The sequence below is a fragment of the Dasypus novemcinctus genome, chromosome 1, assembly GCF_030445035.2.
Source record: "Dasypus novemcinctus isolate mDasNov1 chromosome 1, mDasNov1.1.hap2, whole genome shotgun sequence".
Lineage (NCBI taxonomy): Eukaryota > Metazoa > Chordata > Mammalia > Cingulata > Dasypodidae > Dasypus > Dasypus novemcinctus.
This window is the reverse complement of record NC_080673.1, coordinates 92,785,590-92,810,104: the sequence shown is the minus strand read 5'-3', so window position 1 is coordinate 92,810,104 and position 24,515 is coordinate 92,785,590. Positions and strand designations below refer to the sequence as shown.

Below are 24,515 nucleotides of genomic sequence, written 5' to 3'. Positions count from 1 at the left end.
CTCAACAGTGCCAATTGCTACAGAAAAGTCCATTGTAATAATGTCTTTAAAGTGTCAATCAGATTTAGAAAAAAAGAGGTCATTATGATGTTAGATTGATCCATTTTAATGAAATAATAGAGAGGAACTAAACCACAATTCTGAGTTTTTTAGGTCTCTAGATGAGTTTATATCACGTCTGACAATGTTCTCTTCACCCATGATGACATTTGCAGGCTGTTGGACAGAAAAGAAAGAGCAAGATTAGAATTAAAAAAAGGTAGTTTTGCTTTGCCACTTAGTAGCCCCAAGCAATAGTTCTGGCCCTGCCTTGGTCATCTTATTTAAACACCTAAATCAACCTTTTAAGTTATTAATATTTTTACCCTCCTCATAGCATCTTATCTTTAGTCTTCCTGACTCTATTATTAAGCTATATCAACTTTGAAAATCTAAGTTCATCTTTGATTCTCCATTCAACTAAAAGATTCCTCTGTTCATTTAGCTAATTTAAAATGGTGTAATGAGAATTACATTTTGAAAGCTTCCCAAGCTTGATCTTACCTGTATCTCTCAGCTCTCCCCAATTATATCTCAGAACTATAGAGATGGTTATTTATGTAGCAAAATTTCTTTTTTTTTTTTTAAGATTTATTTAATTATTTCTCTCCCCTGCCCCCCACCCCAGCTGTCTGTTCTCTGTGTCTATTTGCTGCGTCTTCTTCTTTGTCCGCTTCTGTTGTTGTCAGCAGCATGGGATCTGTGTTTCTTTTGTTGTGTCATCTTGTGTGTCAGCTCTCCATGTGTGTGGTGCCATTCCTGGGCAGGCTGCACTTTCTTTCGCGCTGGGTGGCTCACCTTATGGGGTGCGCTCCTTGCGCATGGGGCTCCCCTACACGGGGGACACCCCTGCGTGGCAGGGCACTCCTTGCATGCATCAGCACCGCACATGGGCCAGCTCCCCACAGGTGAAGGAGGCCCAGGGTTTGAACTGCAGACCTCCCATGTGGTAGACAGATGCCCTAACCACTGGGACAAGTCCACCGCCCAAAATTTCTCTTCTTGATTGCCTAGTTTCCCAACATGCCTTGTTTCTTAATTCATTATCTTCAACATTTTGCCATATTCCAAAGATGATAATTGGTAACAAGGAACTTTAAACATTTCATCTAACTGAAAAACTGTCTCTCTAAATACACACTGAGACAAATATTGAAAATATTTGTGTATACGGTCTTCTCAATAAATAAATATGTAATATTTTTTACTTTATGGTAAATATCAGGCACAAAATTAATACTGGCCTTTTTCAGTTTACACAAAAGACTTTAACAATACTAACACGCGATCCTATGCCTTTGGAATCCCCAAACGATCTGGAGATGTCCTTAGATTTCATCAGTTAATGGAGCTATTAGTTGACTTTACTTTCTGTCAATCAAGTCAACTTGCCCAATTTTTCCTTTCATCTGTCAGTCTCATTGGCATAACTGCCTGTAGGACATGTTTATCTGCACTCCTACAGTTTGTTATAATTAATGGGAGAGGTTTTGAATGATGAATGGAGGAGCTGTCCTGTCTTGTCACAGCTCCTACTTCATGCCTCCCAAACATAGAATGTGACTGCTACAAACCATGACAGTTCCACAATTAGTCCTCCAACTAAACAAAAAAATATTAGCAGAGCATTGGCATGCACATTCACTCATCAGGGAGTGGGGGAAAATATTAAACATTTACTAACTCATTATTTTCCTATTGTGAGTTTAAATGAGGAAAGCCATAGAGAACACTCAAAAGACTTTAAATTTAATTCTAATTGTGCTGTTAACTTGCAGTATAACCTCAAACACATCATCTGACCACTCTGATTCTCAGTATCCTCTTTCATAAAATGAAGCACTGGACTAGAAGATCTCTAAACTCTTTTCTAGCTAAAATTTTATTTTATTTTATTATTCCTCTATGAAATTATGCTGTCAAGTAAATATGCCCTGATCACTATTAATTAGGAAACCTAAAGAAAATTAATGTAAGTCATCTAGAGAATAAAAATAACTTCCATTTCAAAGCAAGAATTTGGAAATCATTTCAGAAGACACAGATATGCTTCTGTTTACTAAAATTCCAGAACCTATCTGGGTCCATTGCCATACAAGTATTGTGATTCATAATAGAAGTCAAACTTACCCATTTAGAGAATTTAGAGATCATAACATCCAGAAAACTGGACAAAGAAAGATGGTTGCTTTGATAGTTACTGTTGCCTCCTTGCCTTAATCTAAACAAAGATTTGTTTGACATGGCCAAAAAGCACATAGAAAAATGTGCAACATCACTAGGTATTAGGGAAATAAAGATCAAAACTGAGATATTATTTGACACTTTATAAAATGGCCATTACTACAAAAGCAGAAAGCTACAAGGATGTGAGAAATAGGAACACTCCTTCACTGTTAGTGGGAATGTAGAATGGTGCAGCCCTGTGAAAGACAGTGTGGCAGCACCTCAAGAAGCTGAATATAGAACTTCTGTATGATCCAGCAATCCCATTACGAGGATTAAATTCAGAAGAACCGAAAGCAAGGATGCAAATTGACATTTGTACGATGTTCATAGCAGCATTATTCACAATTGCTAAAATAGGGAACCCGCCCAAGTGTCCATCAACTGATGACTGGATAAACAAAATGTGGTATATACACACAATGGAAAACTATTTACCTATAAAAAGAAATGAAGTCAAGGTGCATACAACAACATGGATGAACGTAGAGGTTATTATGTTGAGTGAAATAAGTCAGACACAAAAGGACAAGTATTATATGGTCTCACTAATATGAACTACATACGAAGAGTAAACTCATGGAGGTAAACTCTAGAGTAGAGGTTACTAAGAAATAGAAGGTGGGTTAAGAATGGGAGATGCGGGAAGCAGATTTGGCCCAACGGATAGGGTGTCCGCCTACCACAGGGGAGGCCCAAGGTTCAAACCCAGGGCCTCCCGACCCATGTGATGAGCTGGCCCATGCACAGTGCTGATGGGCCAAAGGAGTGCCATGCCACGCAGGGGTGTCCCCCGCATATGGGAGCCCCATGCGCAAGGAGTGCATCCCATAAGGAGAGCTGCCCAGTGCAAAAAAAGTGAAGCCCGCACAGGAGTGGCGCTGCACACACGGAGAGCTGACACAGCAAGATGACATAACAAAAAGATTCCAGGTGCCACTGACAAGAATACAAGTGGACACAGAAGAACACACAGTGAATGGACACCAAGAGCAGAAAACTGGGGGTGGAGAAGGAGAGAGAAATTAAAAAAAAAAAAAAAAAAAGACTCAAAAAAAAAAAAAAGAGGAATGGGAGACGAGGCTTGATGTATGTAGCATTATTAATAAAGTTAATTGTAAAAATGTGGAAATGAATATAGTTGAGAGTAACTCATTATAATATAATGAGTATAACTAACATTGCTGATTTATAAATATGATTGTAGCTGAAAGAAGTACTCTGTGGAAATAAATGTCTATCAAGAGGAAATTAGAGAAAAATATAGAGAAAGTATAACAGTGATTTCTATGGTGGATGAAGATTGTGGTTAATAATATAAGAATGCTAATCTTTTACAAAATGCTAAGAATATGGTGACACAAGGGAAAATTACAACTAATGTAACTTATGGACAATAGTTAATAGTAAAGTAATTTTTGCAGCAGTGGCAAGAAGATATTTTTTCAATACTATGGGACTCAAATAGAGGGGTATAAGGGAATATGGGATTTTTCCTGTTGGAATAATGAAAACGTTCTAAAATTGACTGAGGTGGCAAAAGTACAGCTCTGTGATGAAAATGAGAGACACTTGAATGGATTGTACAAAGCATGAGAATGTATAACATAGGGAAGCCAGTGGTGGAAGATGGATTGTGGTTAACAGGATAAATATGAGAATGCTTTCTCCTGAACAATAACAAATATATAATACTAATATAGGTGTTAGTAATTGAGTGAAATGAGAGCAAATTACACCAAATGTAAGATATGGGTTATTGATAGTAATAATATTTTGATGATGCTCTTTCATAGTTTTGTAACAAACATTTCACAACAATGCAAGGTATTAGTGATGGGAAGATGCACGGGAGCCTTATATAATGATATGCATGTTTCCTTTGTAAATTCACAAATTTTAATATACATTTATTGTTTATGTAGGTTTGTTTGAATGATACTTCAATAAACTGTTACTTTTTAAAAAAAGTTTTGTTTAAAAGAGAAAGAAAAGGGGTGACTAAAATGAAAACATCTTACCAAAATTGTTATAATCTATAACCAATCTTCTCCCTCTGTGTGTGTATATGTATCTGTCTGTCTCTCCACACAACTCCACACACAACTCCAAAAGTCTAAGAATAAAATACATTCTTTTCATGGTTTGGTTAATAAAGTTAAAGTGTATTTTTTTTGCTTACCCTTTGCTCCAGAACCTTAGGAAATGACAATCATTTTATCCTCCTCATACCTCTTTAAGCATTAAAACCCCCATAAGAGCACATTAAAGGTCAAAATGTATATTCAATTCCATACTGGTGACTAAAGAGTTAATTCAGAAATTATTTTGGACTCTGAAACCCTTTGGTGACTCCAGATTTATAGTATGAATTCAGAAAGAAAGGAAATAGTGATTACTAATTTTTTTTTTCCTTTTACCAGGTCAATGTAGAGACAAAGTTTCTAGTGCAAAAATAGTTCCAAATTACCGCATTGGCAGAAAATCCCACAGAGATCATAAAAATCAGACTCTTTTCTGATTTATTACCAAGGTGTCAATACAATGTGGTGGGAAGCGGACTTGGCCCAGTGGTTAGGGCATCCATCTACCACATGGGAGGTCCGTGGTTCAAACCCTGGGCCTCCTTGACTCGTGTGGAGCTGGCCCATGCACAGTGCTGATGCGTGCAAGGAGTGCCGTGCCACGCAGGGGTGTCCTCCGTGTAGGGGAGCCCCACACGCAAGGAGCATGCCCCATAAGGAGAGCCCCCCAGCAGGAAAGAAAGTGCAGCCTGCCCAGGAATGGCACCGCACACACAGAGAGCTGATGCAGCAAGGTGACGCAACAACAATAAAAGAAACACAGATTCCCATGCCACTGACAACAACAGAAGCAGGCAAAAAGAAGAACACACAGCAAATGGACACAGAGAACAGACAACTGGGGTGGGGGAGGGGAAGGGGAGAGAAATAAATAAATAAAATAAATCTTTAAAAAAAAATACAATATGGTGTCCTAAAGGGATATTGCACAATAAAATACATAAATAAAATTAACTTGATTTATCAACATAGAAGGCCATGTGTTTACATATCGGGGGAGATTAGTAGTTAATGATTTATAGATCATGAGACAAAGATGATGCCTGAAAGTCAGTTTGTCTATTCTGCATTCCTGTCTTTGCAGAAGCATTCCCTTTAATGATTTCCCACTTGGAAATCAATAATTAGGTGGCCTAGACTGCTCCAAAAATTGTAGAAACAGAGCACTGGAACGACTGGGACAATTACCACCACCATTGTCCTTATGGAGCACACACAGGAACATGGGGATTATCTAAACCAGCCCAATCTGATTTATTTATTTATTTTCCTATAAATAATGGGCAAAAAAAAAAAAACCCAATTCAGATAAGGGTCCATTATTCACTCACTAAATATTTTGACATATATTTGTGCAAGGCATTTAGCAAGACACCAGAGGCAGTAAGGAAGAAATAAGACAGTCTCTTTCCTTCATGGAGCTTTGAGACAGAGATAGAGGCAAAGAGGAAGGAAACAGAAAGTGAGTAAGGAAAGAAGGAGAGAAAGGGACAAAAGGGGAGGGAAAGAAAATTAAATGTAATTTAAGCATTAATTTAAAAAGAATACGTGAAACTTTATTTCAATTATATACTGAGTTGCCCTATATTACAAGCATCTCAGAGGCATGGGTAAGTCTTGTTCATCGTTCTTATGCACAATGAAAAGAATACACTGGGTGCTCAATATATCTATTTGGCATAAAACGTTTCAGGGAATATTTTATATATGTAAAAGACAAAACAGGTAATAGTTTTAAAGGACATTCTTCTTTCCATATTTTATTCCTAATACAATATGTAATCTTCTAAAGACTTTTCAAGAGGTTAAAATGTTGTGAATAATGTGACATTTGGTGATTATTTTGTGAATTTAAAAAAAGAGATTATGTTGTAAACTAATCTATTCCTCTGGGTGTGATACCCTTTGATATTATTAGAGTCAGCTGATATGTCTTTGACATCTCAGCCATCATAGACCTTGGTAATGCAGTTTTTGGCTCTATGAATTTGCTTACACAGATTATTTCATATCAGTAAGATCATGCAATATTTGTCCTTTTGTGTCTGGCTCATTTCACTCAACACTGTGTCTCTAAGGTTCATCCATAAGATACATGTATCAGAATTTCATCCCTTTTTACACTGGAATAAAAATACCAAAATATGATATAAATATATACCATAGTTTATTTATACATTCATCAATTGATATTGTGAAGAATGCTGCTATGAATATTGGTGTGCAAATATCCGTCCAAGTCCCGACTTTCAATTCTGGAGGTATATACTAGAACAGGAATCATACGGTAATTCCATACTTACCTTTCTGAAAAACCACCCAACTCTCTTCCTCAGTAGCTGCCCTATTTTACCTTCCCACTACCAATGAATGATTGTTCCTATTTCTCCACAGCCTCTCCAGCAATTGTAGTTTTCTGATTTTTGTAATATTAATAGTAGCTATTTAGTGGATGTGAAATGGTACTTCATCGTGGTTTTAATCTGCATTTCTCTAATCGCTAATAATCTTAAGCATCCTTTCATGTGTTTTTGGCCATTTATATATCTTCTTTAGAGAGAGATCTACTCAAATTTTTGCCCACTTTTAATTGTTGTGCTGTGGGTTTTTTTTTTTGACATTTTGTTAAGTTGTAGGAATTCTTTATAGACACTGGATATTTTTTAAACTTTATTTTTAAAGAAGCATTAGATTACAGAAAAGTTACATCAAAAAATATAGAGGAGGTGAGAGTGGATGTGGCTCACGCAATTAAGTGCCCACCTCCCAAATGGGAGGTCCCAGGTTTGTTTCCCAGTGCCTCTAAAGAGGACAAACAATGAGCAGACAACAAGCAGACATCAAGCAAAAACAACAACAACAAGCAGACAATGAGCAAAAAGAGAGAGAGAGGATTTCCATATACCCCACCACCTCCCACTTTCACATTCTCAACCTTATTAATAACATCTTTTATTAGCTTGGTACCTTCTTTACAAATGATGAACACATATTGAAAAATTGCTACTAACCATGGTCTATAGTTTACTTATGTTTTATACTTTGTACCATACAACTTTATAGGTTTTGACAAAATGTATAATGGCCTGTATATGTCATTGTAATATCAAATGGAACAATTCCATGTCCCCAAAAATGCCCCATGTTATACCTATTCTTCCCTTTCCCTCCCCTCAGAACCTCTGGTGATCACTATCTTTATATCAGTGTTTTAAGCTCTTCCATTACTGGAATAACACTAAGTCTACTTTGGTCCATCATTGCATGCCCACCTTATGTGTCTTTATTACTCAATCTTTGAAGGATTTGGGGATGGTGATGCCCATTCTACTTCTGACTGAGAGAGAGTTTAGATTCCATGGGACAGATGGATGGAACTGTCCTGCTTGTAGTTATGGATAACTCTCTGTTTTGGGGGATAGGCACTGCCCATCATGATCATTTTGTTAGTTGTCCTGAGTGAGTCCAAGGAACTGGACAGCAAGTGTTGGCTGCAACTCTGCTGAGATTCAGCACTCAACTGGCATATGAATAGTCAGAAGATTTAAGTCTCTGGGACATATATATAGAAGATTTAAGTCTCTGGGACATATATATAGCGCTAATTACAGATTTTAATAAAAGGGAGCAGAAGAACCATGTGTAGGGAAATTATAAATGAGTCTAAGTTTGCTACATTGAGGAGATAGGTTATCATATATTCCAAGGCAAGGCGCAGACAGAGTGCTAAATTCCTACGGTTGTCTGCCCTGCCTATAGTGTCCACATATCTCTAGAACCCTCAAGAGCACCCATCTTGAGGCATTGTTTGTTGTGGCAGTATACACTGGATATTAAACTCTTATCAGATATGTGGTTTCCAAATATTTTCTCCCATTTTGTAGGTTGTCTTTTTACTTTCATCACAAAATCCTTTCATGGACGGAAGTTTAAAATTGCTACAAGGTGATTAGGACTACCTGTCCTAATTTTTATAATATGATCACCACTCAGTGAAATTGACTGATTCTACCCTGAATTTTTCTCTGGAACACCATAGATATCAGACTGTTAGTATTTTCCTATCTTTCATTATGACTCCCATCTTCCAAAAACACCCATTTATCACCCAAATATTACTCTACCTGGATAATCCCTATTAATTTTTCAAGTCTCAGCTCCAGCCTATCTACTTCTGGAACCCGACTCTGACACCACCCTCTGCCATTGCTTCCCATTACTCCTTGCCCACTAGCAAGCTGGGTTAGAGTCTCCTTATCTGAGCACCCATGACATGGCTCTAATTACTAAGGCTTCAGTACACTATGTCGAAATTATTAGTTACTTATCTATTTCCTAAATCAGACTATAAGCACTTGCAGGACAAGAATTGTTTTGTTTATTTCTGCTTGCATTGAACACAATAGGACCTTAATTGGTAATTGAAGTGAACTGAGTTCAGTGCTCCTGTGGCCATCTAGTGATGCCGATCAGGGCAGGTGGTGTAGGAGAAAATGCAAAGACCTGGATTCTAGCACTGACTCTAACCACTATTTTTAAATCTGTAGGATAAGAGAATTAAACTAGCACTAATGCCCTTTCCAAACCCACAAGACTGTAAGTCCTAAAGTATTGCTGGGAATCTAACAAACATAATTAAAATGGCAGGTTTTCATGCTCCATCTACTGGTTAAATGATGAAAAAGCCTGAAGGTCTTTTTAAAATGGAAGAGTAAAAGAATTAGACATCAGCAATTCTTGCTTGTGAACAACGAATAAAAAAATAATTATTATTTCTAAAATATTAATGATCTAGAAAACAGTTAATTAAGAAGAAAAAGGTAGACATTGTTTTTTGGCTTACAGTTTTGAGTCTAGGAGAAGACGAAAATCAAGGTATTATCAAGATAATGCTTTCTCCCAGAAGTCTGTGACATTCTGGGACTGGCTCCTGGCAATCCTTGGTCCTGTGTTTTCTGTCACATGGCAATGCATATGTCAGCCTCTCTGGGTTTTTCTGTGTCCCCCTGACTTATTTGTTTCTGAAACAAACATTCCATTGGAATAAGAACCAGAATTTGTGTAATATAAAGACTATTAAATATATCATGAAAACTTTTTACTAATGTAAGTATCTGAGAGATTATAATATATACATATATATTGGTATATATATAAACACAATATACGAAGAATATATTGTCACCATTTTACAGTGTATAAGTTACTGACAGAGTCTTTAGTGGCTATCACAATGATCTAGTGATTTCTATGGTATTTTAGTTTCCTTGTTGCTAAAGCAAATACCATGCAAAGGGTTGGCTTAAACAATAGGAATTTGTTGGCTCAAGAAGACTGGAAATCTGGGGCTGGCTGCTGGTTAGTTATCCTTGGTCATTGGCTTCTCTGTCACATGACATTTTACATGGTGGCTTCCCCTGTCCTCACCATTCTCTCCCAGGTTCCACTGATCTTCAGCTTTTGGCTGCTCCCTCTAACTTTTATATCTCTCTGTGACCCTCCCTTTAAGGACTTCAATAAAAGGATTAAGATTTATTCTGACAAATAAGTTTATGTGACTAAGAGACTTCAAAGTGAGTCAGGACGTCATTTCAGAGAATATGCTTACGCATGTCTCAGCAGGATCTTATTGACTGCCAAAGTAGATACTACTCCAAATAGTGGGACTCCTGAGAGCTCTGGAGACATCCAGACACTATAGTCAGAGCAGATAACTCAGGAGTTTGGTACCTTTCCAGTGGGCCCAACTTTGGAATTTATGCTCCCCAGGGTGACAGAGTTGGAATCAGTTGTGGTTTTCCCACACATGGCTCTTCTGTTCTTCTATTTGAACCTATATTTAGTACTAGAGTTGGCAGATGTACATCCAAGAGACTTAAATCTTTGGACTATTCATGTGCCAGCTGGGCCTTGAAAACTCAACAGAGTTGCAACACCTACTCTCCAGTTCATTGGTCTCACCCAAGACAACTAACAAGGAGGTGATGATGGACAACTACCATACCAAGGAACCAAGAAAGTCTACAACTGCAAACAAGAGGGTCCCATCCATTGGCCCTAATGGATTGCAGTCCCCTCTTAATTAGAGGAGGAGTGGACATCACCATCCCAGAATTCTCAGGACTGGGGAGTGAACTATGGACTAGAGTGGACTTACTGGTATTCTACTATAGACTTATTGTGATTCTAGCAATGGGAGAAATTATATTACTGATGTGGAGGCAGTGGCCTCAGGAGGTTCTGAGGGCAGGGAGAAGGAAAAATAGGTGCAATGCAGGGGCATTTTCAGGACTTGGGAATTATCCCGAATGACACTGCAATGACAGATACAGGCCATTATATATCTTGCCTTAAACTACAGAATTGGGCAGGAGAAAGTGAGAACTACAAGATAAACTTTAATCCATGCTTAGTGGCAATGCTCCAAAATGTGTCCATCAATTGCAATGAATATACTACACTAAGGAAGAATGTTGTTAGTGGAAAATATGAGAGGTAAGTGGAGCAGGGCATATGGGAATCCCCTATATTTTTTATGTAACATTTATGTATTCTAAGTATCTTTAAAAAAAAAAAGTAAAAAAAAAGGCTTATTCTGATTCAGCTGGACCACACTTTAACTGAAGTAACATCATCAAAAGGTCCTATTTAAAAGAGTTCATACCAACAGGAATGGATTAACTTTAAAACATGTTTTTCTGGGGTGCATAGCTCTAAAACACCACAAATGTTTTGTTTTTTTTTTTTAACTCTAATTTGGCCATTGGAAGAATTCATTATTTTTGCAGTAATTTTTTTTTTAAAACTGCTATTTTCCCAATGAATATAGAAATATTTGTAGAGTCTTATTTTTCTTATCATTTTCTTTTTTTGTCATAGAGGGACTTATCTATTTATGCTATGTAGAACAATGAGGTTCAAAAGTCTAAGTGATTATATAAGATACTGCCAAAGTATACTATAGTATGCTGTAGTATACAATGCAGCAACTTTTGATAAAAAGCTATTTGGCTTTGAATATAATTTTTAAAACCTTAAAAACAGGATTAAAAAATAAGCTTATCTTGGCTTAACTAGAGGTTTGAGAAGCATATGATGCATATAGATCCCAAATTTAATCCAAGACTTCTAACAAATTAAAATAAGAAAGATCATAAAAGCAAACAAAATATCTCAGCCATGCTCAAATTTCTCAGAGAGTCATGGAAATGAAGTTCTTCAGAAGCAGGGAAAGAAGAAGCAAATGATTTTTCAAGATTCTAATTCTCCATTAAAATGTTTGGCAACACCTTTCACATATTGCAAAAATTTGCCTGAACCATTAAGCAAAGAGATATTTGTTCAATGAGGACCATCTGTTGTAAAGAGGGGGTAAAAAGCAAGGATGAAGACTTGACTATAAATGGTAGCACTCTCAGGTCCTTTGAGAAGTTCTCTTTGACATTCTCACAGGGGCTTGAAATTCTCTTGTTCTGGGAAGTCTTGCTGCATGCCTGCTTGCCCCCCAGGTACAAGAAAAAGATAAAATCTTAGCTCCCCCCTAATATTTCTTACTGTAAGACTAAGTAGTCCAAAGTTGGTTTTCAGGCTTTCATACACCAGTGGGCGCTGGTTTCAAACCTGCCTGAATTCTATTTCTACAGGCCTAATAAGTTTATGTGTTATAAGGTCCCCTTTCCCAAATCTTGAAAAACAAATCTTTGTGCTTCCAGGTTTGTCCTTTGGTTCTAGGTATGCAGTACAATTGAGGGCAGAAAAGTAGACTCAATTGCTTTTGTAATTACACGTCTCCCTTATCTTAATCTGGGGAGGGGAAAAGAGATAATTCACATGACCTTGGTAATTAGGGAAGGGGGATAACTATAATAGAGAGTTTGAAAAGCAAAGCTCCAAGGAGATGTTAGGGTAAGACTCATATCTTGTCCTTTGTAACACCATCCTGGGATGGTTTGCTGCGTTTAGGCCCGCATTTAGAATACCATTGACGTATGTAAGGTCTCACCACCTATTTATGAGTAAACTGCATTTGTTACTCTATTATAGACTCTGTATCAAAGAGGTATGCCTGCCAGAAACAATATATAAAAGGTTTGATGAATAGCAGGAGAGAAAATAATGGATTATTCATAATTATCTGCAAATGCCTAAATGAGAAATGAAACTTCAAAATATTAAAGCTAATGCTTTTCTGCTACATGTTTCTACTAGGCTTGTTTCACCACCTAGAAATACCAAAAACAAATCTCCAGTTTCTGGAAGTATTTAACACTATGCCTTATACATAATAAATGCTCAATAAATATTTGTGAAAGAAAAGGAAAGAGGGAGGGAAAGAGAGAGAGAGGGGGGGACTGTTTGCCTCAAAACACCAACAACAGCAAACCATCATACAATAGCAACTATAAGGTGCATGAATCTTTTAAGCTGTTCAGGCAATTGCACCCAGAAAGGATTTATTAATCCCCCCTCTTTGAGTTTCTCAGAGTTCAATGCCATGTGAATTTACTCATCTCTGAAGCACACCATCCCAAACTACAGCATTCTTTAAGGTGAGATATATTCATCCACACATGTGGTGGGAAATATGGTAAAGAAGATGGGAACAGAGAGAGAAGGAAAGGTTAACTTCCTGTCAAAGAAATACAAAACCTCCTGTATCCTCTCACCTCAAAAGCTTCTGGGTTTTAGGCCAGTCCCAGAAGCAAAGAAGAGGGAAAGCAGATGAGTTAACTTGGTGGCTTTCAGTGCTTGTCAAAAACGAAATACTTTCCCCAAATGTTTTGCATTCAATATTACCCCAACCACAGTTTGCCAACCCTTTATTCCCTTAGTTTTTCAAACCCATGTGTCTTTCAAGGGAAATGTAATCCATGTGTCTCTGATTTTCTAACACTTAAATCATTATAAAATGTTAAAAATTTTAAAGGGAGGTCCAAGATATCTTTTGTGTCTTCCTCATGATACTCCTTCAAGATTCTTCTTAAGAATGTAGCACATTGAAGGGCAAAAGGAAACAAAAGCCTGGATAATTAAACAGAACTCAGGACTTACAATCTCTGCATAGATTTTATCTCCACAAGCAGAAAATCATGAATTTGTTCAATCTCTTAAGAATGACAGAATGAGTAGAGTTCTTTCAGTAAATTTGCTAAAGTGACCTATTTTCTGAGACTATCCTTTAGATCTTTATAATTAGACCTGGCTAACTTAGACTCTCTTTCAGGTACCTTCTTCAGGCTGCTCAAACAAGATACCTAAAATGCTTGTAAGATAAAACTTTCTTAAGAAAATGCAGGGAAATGTAGATGAAAGGTGAGCAATTTAGGCACTAGAAGAATTAGGATCACTACTTCCTCTGATAATGTTCACTAATATGGCAAATAATAGGCACTTATCCTATGATAGTTTAATGATGCGGTGAACTCACGATTCTAAAGCATAGAGAATAAGTGAAGCGGACTGAGGACATTAAATCAAGTTTTGCAGCGTGGACTTAAGTGTCTCTAAATCAGGAGTCCTAAATTAATTAGAAATAGACATAGACCACTTTCCACCATTTCCCTCTCTTTAGTTCTCAGTTATGGTGTTAGAGTACAGAAAAGAGGGAAAGGGAGAGGTTCACAGTGATTCTGCATCTTAAAAATAAATACTTACAGAGGATTTAAGGGAAAAATATTTGCATTCCTTGTTCCAAATGGAGAATAACAAAGCAGTAAAGCAAATCCCTACAGATGACATCTGTAATATATATATATGTGTGTGTGTGTGTGTATTTTATATATATATGAAAGAAAAGAAAGAACTTAAAGGCTATATTGTCTTAGCGGCACCCAGAAAGAAGGCCAGCTCGCTCAATGGGAGTGAAGTAGACAAAATAAGCTGACATTAGAGCAGTAAGCACAAAGGACAAGATAGCAGAAAGTGCTCTTTCGCTCTACTTTGTGATTTCATGCTTCCAACAAAGTGGTAATTTTACTCCATCAGGTTAATGACAGGTTGTGGCAGTTTCACCTTTAAAGGGTAGAGCCCCTCCCTTTCCTCCCTGTACCTGATCTGCAAGGATGCAGTGCATGGTTTGCAAACATACTCAAGACCTGGAGACCTCATAAAGCTGTGGTACAACCCAAAGGACAGCCGCCCAAGGGGAGCAGTGGGAGGAGCAGCCGCAGAGATCGGCAAACCGTCGGAACCAAGTCCACTGGATTCTAGCATCAGATACAAAGAGGAGGCTGGAGAGACGTCCAGAACGCTCTGTCATAAACCAGTTTCTGGCCCAGACTTGTGACACTGAATTTATTTCACTGGAAAAAAAAGAAGGTCTTGCTTTGTTCTCAATTATGTTTAACCATATCAGGAATAAAAAGCACCTCAGATATCCTGTTGCTTCTTTGCTGTCCGCAATTATGAACCATAAAATATAGGCAAATCATATGTGATAAAACAAGACAGCAGTTTCTGTCAGGGTTATTTAACATTGCTGGATATCACACAGCTAAGGGCCAGACAAGGTGTAACCTGGAAGAAAAGGATATCACATTTGAATTTGATTCTCATTTTGCACTTGAAATGAGAGAAACTCAGATTCTATAGGCAGGAAATTGATTTTAACAAGGCAAAATTTGTTTCCTTTAAAAAAGGGGAAAAAAAAAGAACAATAAGCTCTATTCCCGACTATTTACACTAGCATATATATAATGTTGGTGGCTCTTCTAGTAAGTCTTGACTCCAGGGACAGTGTTCTTCAGCTTCTTTTTTTTCTTTTCTCTGAAGTCTTCATTCTCCCATCATCCGCATTGCCACCCCTTCTACAGAGATTCGTGCTAATTAACAGGAAATATCTTGACAGACTTGGACACCTTATAATCCATTCCTTAGGAAAATCATTTGCTCTGTAAGTTTTGATAACTTTCAAGTATCAAAAAGATCTGCTGGTAATAACACCAGATCTGTATTTCTGGCACTACAAATTTCTCACCAGTTTTACAATTATCACTGATTTTGGGGAGCTAACACCACATTCCTACGCACTTCTAACAGTTTAATTAAATGGACTGGACTCAGTGGAGCACAGTCAGAAATCAACTTCATTTTTCTCCACCACTGTATTTGATTGCTCTCTGTAGAGACAGTGCAGCTGAAGGAAGCACCGCAATGTTAGTAGTGAAAAGCTCAGACCCAGGAGAACCAGGATTTCAATCCAAGTCCCAAAATGAGTAGCCATGCAATCGTGGGCATATTACCTAACCTGCTGTGTCCCAGTTTCCTAATCTTTAATACAAGGGATAATGATGGTAAACTTACCTCAAGATAGTTGTGAGAATAAAATTATATATGTGTATAGTTATATGTATGCATATATATTATATGCATATATATATGAACAGCACTTGGAATATAGCATAAAAAGTTTAAGTATTGACTATTATTTCCACTGTTACTTCAAGAAGACATTGTAATTTTTCCAGTTATTTTCATATTGGGGGGGGAGCTCATTTTTAGATTTTGAACAGTTCAGGAAATACTCCAATCTCTCATACAATTTAAAGCTCTATTTCCCTAAGATAGAGTCCTGAGCTGGGCTTTCATAAACCAGCAATGGCGATATAGGACATGGTCTATTATTTTTTCACGTTTTTCCAGCTCTCTCTTCAATATTCTTCCCCCACTCAATATTTTGCTCCTAGAGCTGTAAGATTAAGGTAAGGAGGAGGGATTAGAGGTAAAGGGGGAAAAGCCATTTTTCTTAGCTGGTGCTGGTTGAAGTTCTCTCTTGGCTGTCAAATGCCCTCTGTCATGGCGGACGTTCCAAGGCTGCCTCTTCCATCTATGGTGCTCTTTTGCAGGGACACTTTAAACTAGCCTAGCCCACATTAGAGATGTTTACACTGCATAGGGTAGCCATAAATCCAGATTTGCCCTAGGAGTACTGGATATGTCTGTTGTTTCAGTATAATTGCTAATAGCACCCTTTCACCCTTAAAAAGGTCCTGGTTTTGAAAAGCAAATTATATAATCACCTTAACACTGTACAACTGCTCAATTAACAACCTACTCTCCAACTGACCTCTTATAATCCTCTTTCAGCAAATATTCTTCAGAAGTTCCCATGGTGACTCACTTGCTCTAGCGGGATGATCCCCATGCTTTCAAGATAGTTCTTCCTGGACCCATCTGTTATATACACATAGTCCATGGAAAATACATATTCTTACCCAGCAAACTGTAGGAAGTAGTAGCTCTCATTAAGGCTCCTACCCTTGACAGGCTGTTCTAACCAATCTCTTGCCTCGGCCTTCCCTGGGTTGAGGGACAAAGGCAAATCTTTCTGTATCTAGGAGACACATCAAGTTCCTCCAAAAACTTTCCCATCCTTTGGACTGGGAATAACCTTGGATGGGCCTACAAGGTTCAAAAGGTCACCAAATATCCAGAAAGCAAAATACAGTTTCCCCTTTGACAAACATCCCCAACATCTTGGAGGAGTTATCTTAGGCCCTTTCTCACTTGGTTTGGAAGATACATGCACTAGCTCTGTCCTCTACATCAGGTCTGTATATCACACTGAATAAACTAAAATGATGTATTTCTGCCCCCCTCTTTCCCACATATATTCAATATTTAATATATTAAATGGTGGAGCAATGCCAGGATAACTTTTAAAAACACCACTGTTTAGAAGAAGAAAAATGGGAGACATAGTATCATCACTGGACAAACACTATGCTGGTCCCATGCTCTGGGAGTAAGGAGGTTTCCTTTTTTTTAATTATTTTTAAAGAGCTTTAGATTACATAAATGATACCAATTTTCCCCATTAACAATATCTTTTATTAGTGTGGTACATTTGTTAAAATTGATGAACACATATTGAAGCGTTGCTACTAACCATGGTCTAGTATGGTTTATACTTTGCACCATATAATTTTATAGGTTTTGACAAAATGTATAATGGCCTGTATCAGTCATTGCGATGTCATGCAGGACAACTCCAATGTCCCAAAAATGCCCCATGTTACATCTATTCTTCCCTCTCCCTCCTCAGAACCTCTGGTTACCACTGCCTTCATATCAATATTACACAATCTTTCATTGGTTAGAATAATAATGTCTACTTTAGTTCATAGTTGCATCCCCCCCTTATGTTTGCTCATTCCTCAATCTTCAGGATTTAGGATGGTGATGCCCATTCCATCTCTGATTGAGAGAAGGCTTAGATCCCAGCAGATGGAACTCTTGCTTGCAGTTGTAGATACCCTCTATTTTGGGGGATGGGAATTGCCCATAACCATGCTTTTGTTAGTTGTCCTGGGTGAGTCTGATGAACTGGAGAGTAGGTATTAGCAGCAATTCTGCTGAGATTGAGGACTCAACCAGCATATGAACAGCTGGATAAGGGGGTTTCTTGATTTAATCCTGATTCTGCTCTCTGGGATGAACTCCCTTATCTCACTTTTTTCCTTGAGCCTTGGCTCATCCCTCTGGAAGTATATTCATTTGAAATGGGTATTGAGGAGCCTTCTATGGAAGGCTAAATCTTTGAAACTGCATCATACTTATAAAAATTTAAGGGACTTATTTAAAAACAGAACTACAAGTGTTGGAGAGGATGTGGAGGAAAGGGAACCCTCATCTACTCCTGGTGGGAATGTAGAATGGTGCAGCCATTGTAGAGGACAGTTTGGCAGTTCATCAGGAAACTAGCTATAGAATTACCATATGATCCAGCAACCCCATTGCTGGGTATATACACAGAGGAATTGAAAGCAGGGACATGAACAGATATATGCACACCAAGGTTCTTAACAGGATTATTCATTATTGCCAAAACTCTGAAGCAACCCAAATGTGCATCAACAGATGAATGAATAAGCAGAATGTGGTATATACATACAATGGAATATTGCTCAGCTGTAAGAAGGCATGAAGTATTAACACACATGACAACATGGATAAATTTTGAAGACCTTATGTTAAATGAAATAAGCCAGTCACTAAACGACAAATATTGCATGACCTCAGTAATATGACCTAAGCCTATTGAGCAGACTCATGAGCTAGAGTCTGGAAAATAGGTTATCAAGTGACAGAAAGGGAGCAGAGTTGGGTGAGCCAATGCTCAGTATGGGCAAAACCCATGATTAGGTGGAAGGTTTGGTTTGGCAGTGGAGGAGGAGGATGGTGGTGCAGGGACATGAGTGGGACTAACAATGCTAGAATGTGAAGGTGAGCAGAATGGGGGATTGGGATGGACTATACATGGAACTGAGGGGAGGACTAGAGGAAAGAGCAGGTGAACTCTGGGGGTTTGTAGGTCTGTGACTGAAACTACAATGGTGGGAAAGCTTTTTTTGACAAATGAGGCAGCAGAGGGTCACAAGTACAGGGAATTAGGGGCAGGGAATATGTAGGAAAGGGTGCAATGGGGTCATGCTTCTATGGAGTATGAAAGTTTTCATTTTGGCAAAGGGTATTATCTCAGTAGATGGAGACCACATAAGAAACAAGAAAATATTGAACTCCCAGCCTGGAGAGTCCTGCTACATTCTCTAACAGACGGGCAAGAATATTCGAGTACATAGGCAGTGCCTAATAAAAGAAAACAGACCAGTATGTCAAGTCCTCAATATTAATGCATGTAACTATGAAATTCATTCGTAAAAAACGAAATTTAGTGGTTGCTGTGGGTTCCAGGGAGGAGGGAGGAAGGGTGAAACATGGGGCATCTTTGGGGCACTGGAATTGTTCTGCATGATCTTGCAATGAAGAATACAGGCCATTATACATTTTTTTCAAAACCTATAAAAGTGTATGGTGTAAAAGGTAAACCATAAGGTTAACCACTGACCATGGTTAGTAACCATGCTTCAATATTTGTTCATCAATTATAACAAATGTACCACACTCATGTAGGATGTTATTGGTAGGGGAAGATGTGGGAATACCCTGTATTTTCTATGTGACTTTTCTGTAACATAAAGTTTCTGGGGGGGAGGGGTAGTGGATAAAAGTAAGATACTGGAGAAACATACAGAAGAAATTGTCAATTGAAAAAAATTTTATGGGTCCAATATTTGTATATCTCAAGCAGTCACAGGTTTTCTAAACTGGTGTGGGGTTTTGGTTTTATTTTTGATATTCAATTCTGTCAAAAACTCAGTGGGCTTCTAATCTTTTTACTTCCAGTCAGTTTCAAGTTTTATGTACCAGTAACCACACCTAAAATTATTTCTTAAACACATAAGTGGCATTTTTAAAAGAGACTCTGAAGAAAAAGTTTCAGTAAAATGCCTTTATTGATGAAGTAACTGAGGGTAAAGATCAAATTAAGGGCATGGCGCTCCCATTTAAGCTAGTTAACTTCAAGGTAGACAACACAAGTTAAGAGAGAGAAATGGAGACAAGAAAGCAAATAAATAAGACTAACAGAGCTAATAAACACAAACTGCTTTAGCAAATATCCTTTCAATTAAAATAGCCTCTTTTGTTTCTTTGCACTTGTTTTGTGGAAACAACCTTCTCTTCAACACCCTTACCAAATACAACCATTTTTTCTCATATGGCAAAAATTATTAAATGTGCAGCTGCTATTTTTGGTGTGAGCTAAACAAATATGTCAAGGGTAGCACCTCTCTGAGTCTTTTGGTTCACTATGTTATGGTTGCAAGTTGGTTGCCACATCTCTAATCAGAGAATCCATACTCATGGAAGGAAAGTATGGCATAAGTAATATGTCTTTTTTTCAGGAAACCATTCAGTTTTGGTATCCAGTATTTACCATTCTGCCAGTGTTTACACAATTTAAGTTGTGCAGTATTTTTAAATGTCTAAGTTTAAATTAAGTAAAATGACCCTATTAATTAAAATATTAAAATTAGTGCAAAAACACATAGTAATTAATATTTAACCAAATCTTGGCATTTTTGAAAATTGAAAAATGAGGAATGTTAAAAGATCTCCTTGCCTTGCCTTGCAATATGGAATAAGGAGAAACTTTGTAATTTAGAAAAGAACATAAAGTCATTGCTTTTCTTTTTTAATCATCTATGAGCTATATAAATGGACTGAATTTTTTAACACCAATAAAAACTTACTTATCATGACTTGGATAAGCAATGCTGATTTGGTTTAATCGGCCACAGATATGGCAAAGTGGGTAACTTAATTAATCCTTGATTTCTAAATAAAATAGATATGAGGAAGGAAGGGAGGCAGTTTCGGAATGGATGATACCATTGCTACATCTTCTGTATGGTTAGCCAGATTTAAACAGGGGTGGAATAGAATTCATGAAATTAGCATTTATTGATGGAAATTATGAGGGATTTTACAAATTGTCTAGGGGCATCTTGGTTGTGATTCCCGTGCATTTGAATCTACAATTGCTTACTGGAGCAGAGAATGCCAGCCATAAGAATGGGAAGGCATAGGAAGTGCAAGGCACTATTACGGTTACTGATATTTCACTTAATAGGATTATTTTACTTCATATAAATGTAGATATTTAACAATATTGCCCAACTCAAATTGAAGGAACACTAAAAGAAGAGGAATGATAGGAGATTCAAACAGTAAGCCTAGAAATTACAATAAAAGTACGATTGGGGAAGCCGATTTAGCTCAACTGATAGAGCTTTCATCTACCATATGGGAGGTACAGGGTTCAAACCCAGGGCCTCCCGACCCATGTGGTGAGCTGGCCCATGCACAGTTCTGATGCACGCGAGGAGTGTCGTGCCACACAGCAGTGTCCCCTGCGTAGGGGAGCCCCACGTACAAGGAGAGCTGCCCCACACAAAAAAGCGCAGCCTGCCCAGGAGTGGCACCACACACATGGAGAGCTGACACAGCAAGATGACACAACAAAAAAGAGACACAGATTCCCAGTGCCGCTGACAAGAATGCAAGCAGACAAAGAAGAACACACAGTGAATGGCCACAGAGAGTAGACAACGGGGAAGGGAAGGGGAGAAAAATAAATTAAAAAATAAAATTTTTTTAAAGTACTATTGGAACACAAATGAGAATATTTTTATTTGGGGGAAAGTGATAGAACTCTCAAATAACTTCAAAGAGGCAATATTTGAGATGAGTTTTACAGGATGAGTTGAGAGTCTAGTAGAGAAGGGGGTCCCATACCATGGGAAAAACAGTGAATGTGGAAGCATGGACCACAGAAGAACCTGAAGCTTTCTAGAAATATAAGCATAAAGGTTTGTGAGGAGATTGTGGGCAATAGTAGCCAGAGATGGAGCCTGAATACCTTAGGGAGCAAACTCTAGGAAATTTGTTCTCTAACCAGTGGCAATATAAATTCATTGAAGGATTTTAAGCAGTAGGGTAGCTTTCCTAAAGGTAATTCTGACAAGTGTAGAGGGTTTATTAGAGAAGGTGAAGCTGGAGGCAGGGATAACATTTTATTGCTATTCTGTGGGCAAGAGATAATGAATCCCAGAACTGTATCATTAGTGGTGGGAATAGAGAAAAGGAAAGACACCTAAGACATAACAAACAAAAACTAAATATGAGTAGTGAAAGAGATAGCAGAATCAAGGAAGACCCCAAGGCTACTACTGATGTCTGGGTGGATAATGGTGGCATTGCTCAAGGTATGAAATATTGGAGATAAACACATTTGAAGGGGCAAATATTGGAATAGGTTAAGGTGATTATATGGCATTCTCTGGGGTACCTATTAGATGATTGTAAATGAGCATCTAGACCTCAAGAAGTAGATGTGGTAAGAACAAAAGATTGGGGTGCCATTGGTGTGGCTGTGACACTTAGCCACTCATAAAAGATTTGATTAGACAGAAAACTGAAGTTACTTTTTTAAAATCATACATGGGCATTAGCTTAAGGATTCAATTATGCTTATATGAATAATTGAGACTTAACTGTATGAAAATAAATAGGTAAGATGCACTAAGAGCCTAATAAGACATTCAAATCCAAAATTCCCCAGAGTGGAAGACTGGACTATTCTCCAGTTAGTAATAGTCAACATAATCCCTGTAGGTCAAGGCAACCCAGTTGCCAATTCCTTTCAGCCAAGAAACGCAACTTGGGAGATAAACTCAGTATCTGTCAACCTGCAAAACACACACTGGCCATCAGTGAAAAACACAGTCTTTTTACTACAAAAACTGAGTTAACACACCACATCTTCTTAAATATGACTATGAATCTCTTCTATTCCCATTGTTCAGCATATTGCCCTAGAGGGAGTGAATATACAATAAAAGTTAAATTTTTCTTTTCCCTTAGGAGAAGACTATTCTTTGAATGTTCTCTCTTGGAAGCCAGCCACTAGGTGAGTAGAAGTCCAACTTCCCTGACAGAAACAGGGGCCACAGGCAAGAAAGCCTGAAGCCGTCCTAGATGCTCTAGCCTCTAGACCACACCCAAGCTACCCATAACAATCACCCAGCTGAGCCCTAGCCAACCATGGAAATGTGAAAAATAATAAATTGTTGTTTTATGTCACTAAAATTTGGGGTGGACTATAAAAAAGCAATAGGTGATGAAGACAATATTTTACCTAAAAGCTGGGTTCAAAATAAAATGCTGGGGAGAAGATATGGCTCAAGCAGTTGAGTACATGCTTCCCACATGGGAGGTCGCAGTTTGGTTCCCAGAGCCTGCTAAAAACAAAGACAAACAACAAGCAATTCAATGAAAGATCCAACTCAGGGAAGCTAAAGTGGCTTAAGCATTAGTTAAGCATCGGCTTCTCATTTATGAGGTCCTGGGTTCAATCCCCAACTCCGGTACCTCAAAAATAAAATAAGATAAAATAAAATACATTCAAATAAAAGGAATAAATATAGTTGCATTATAAGGCATTTACTTGATTGCTGGTATAAACTTTAATATTTTTTCTTTTTTCATTATAAGTACTTGTATTCATTAATTCATCCAATCTACAGAAAAATAATAGACACTTTTCTAAGGGCCCGTGTATCCACCTTTGAACAAGACCAAAAATATCACTTCGCTCATGATGAAACTTACACCCTAGTGAAAGGTAAGAAAAGCAGAAGATGAATAAATGAACAAATAAATGAGCAAAATAAATTTAGTTAGTAAAAAATAAAACAGGTTCATATGAAAGAGAAAGAGTGGGATGAGTGGCCTACTTGAGATAGGATGGTTGAAAAGGGTTGTCGGAAAATGGGTTCATTTGAGCTAACACCAGAATAATAAGAATTAAGCAGTCCTAAGAAATTTGGGGGGAGATGAGGGGAGAGGGGAAAGTTTTCCAAGCAAAAGTAATAGCTAGTACAAAGGCAGTGGGCAAAAAGCACTAAGCTTATTGGAAAAATAGAAAGGCCAGTATGGCTAAAACATAATGAGCAAATGGGAAAGTGGTATAAGATGATCAGAACAGCAGGCAGAGGCCAGGGAGATCATGCATGACCTTGTAGGCCTCAGGAGGGAGTTTGAGTTTCTTTCCATGTAAAGCGATGCCGTTGGAGAGTTATAATCATAACTATAGGGTTTTCTTTAATCTAACTATCTCTTGAGATAGTTTAAAGAATTATCCCAAGGATTATCTCAATTTACATGAAGGAGAGGTTACATTGATGCTAACCAAGAAAAGGAACATCCCAAGAAGGAGTCCTGGAACACACACAAAACTCCGTTCTTCCAACCACTGCCACAATTGTAGAGCCATCAGGCTCAGGGCTGAGGTAAGCTGGAAATAACCACAGTAGAACAAAGGAAGAAACCACGTTCTGTATTAATAATGACAGAAGTAACTTATATTTCATTCTACAAAGAGCATACATTATCTCACTTGATCCTTACAGCATCACTGTGAGGAAGGCTAAGGAGGTGTTATCTCCATCTTATAGATGGACACCAAGATTCAAGGAGGTTAAGTTATTCTGTCAAGGCCACACAACTCAGCATAGATTGCAGATCCTCCAATCCTAGTCCCTTGTACCGCTCATTAAATCATACTATCTAACAAAGTCCTAAGTAAACTACACCCAAAATACATGGAAAATTGTTAAAGAACTCACTGGAGACAACACAGTGCAAAGCAAAAACCATTTTTGTTGATTCAAGAATGGACATGCCCTCCAGAATCAGATCTGATGAACCTTGCCCACCTGATTTTATGAAGTCTATGACCTCTACAAAAATGAAAAAAGGAATTCT

General features: G+C 37.9%; 2 long non-coding RNA genes across 3 annotated transcripts in view; both read right to left on the bottom strand.

Annotated features, from left to right (window-relative positions):
• The window catches only part of LOC131277971 (uncharacterized), a 193,287-nt gene that overhangs the window by 21,210 nt on the left and 147,562 nt on the right, over window positions 1-24,515 (bottom strand). The window lies entirely within an intron of this gene.
• Window positions 91-22,976, bottom strand: LOC139439677 (uncharacterized). Its single transcript, XR_011649679.1, has 2 exons — window positions 22,888-22,976; window positions 91-216 (listed from the first exon to the last, which is right to left on the bottom strand). It is a non-coding gene; the product is annotated as an uncharacterized lncRNA (long non-coding RNA).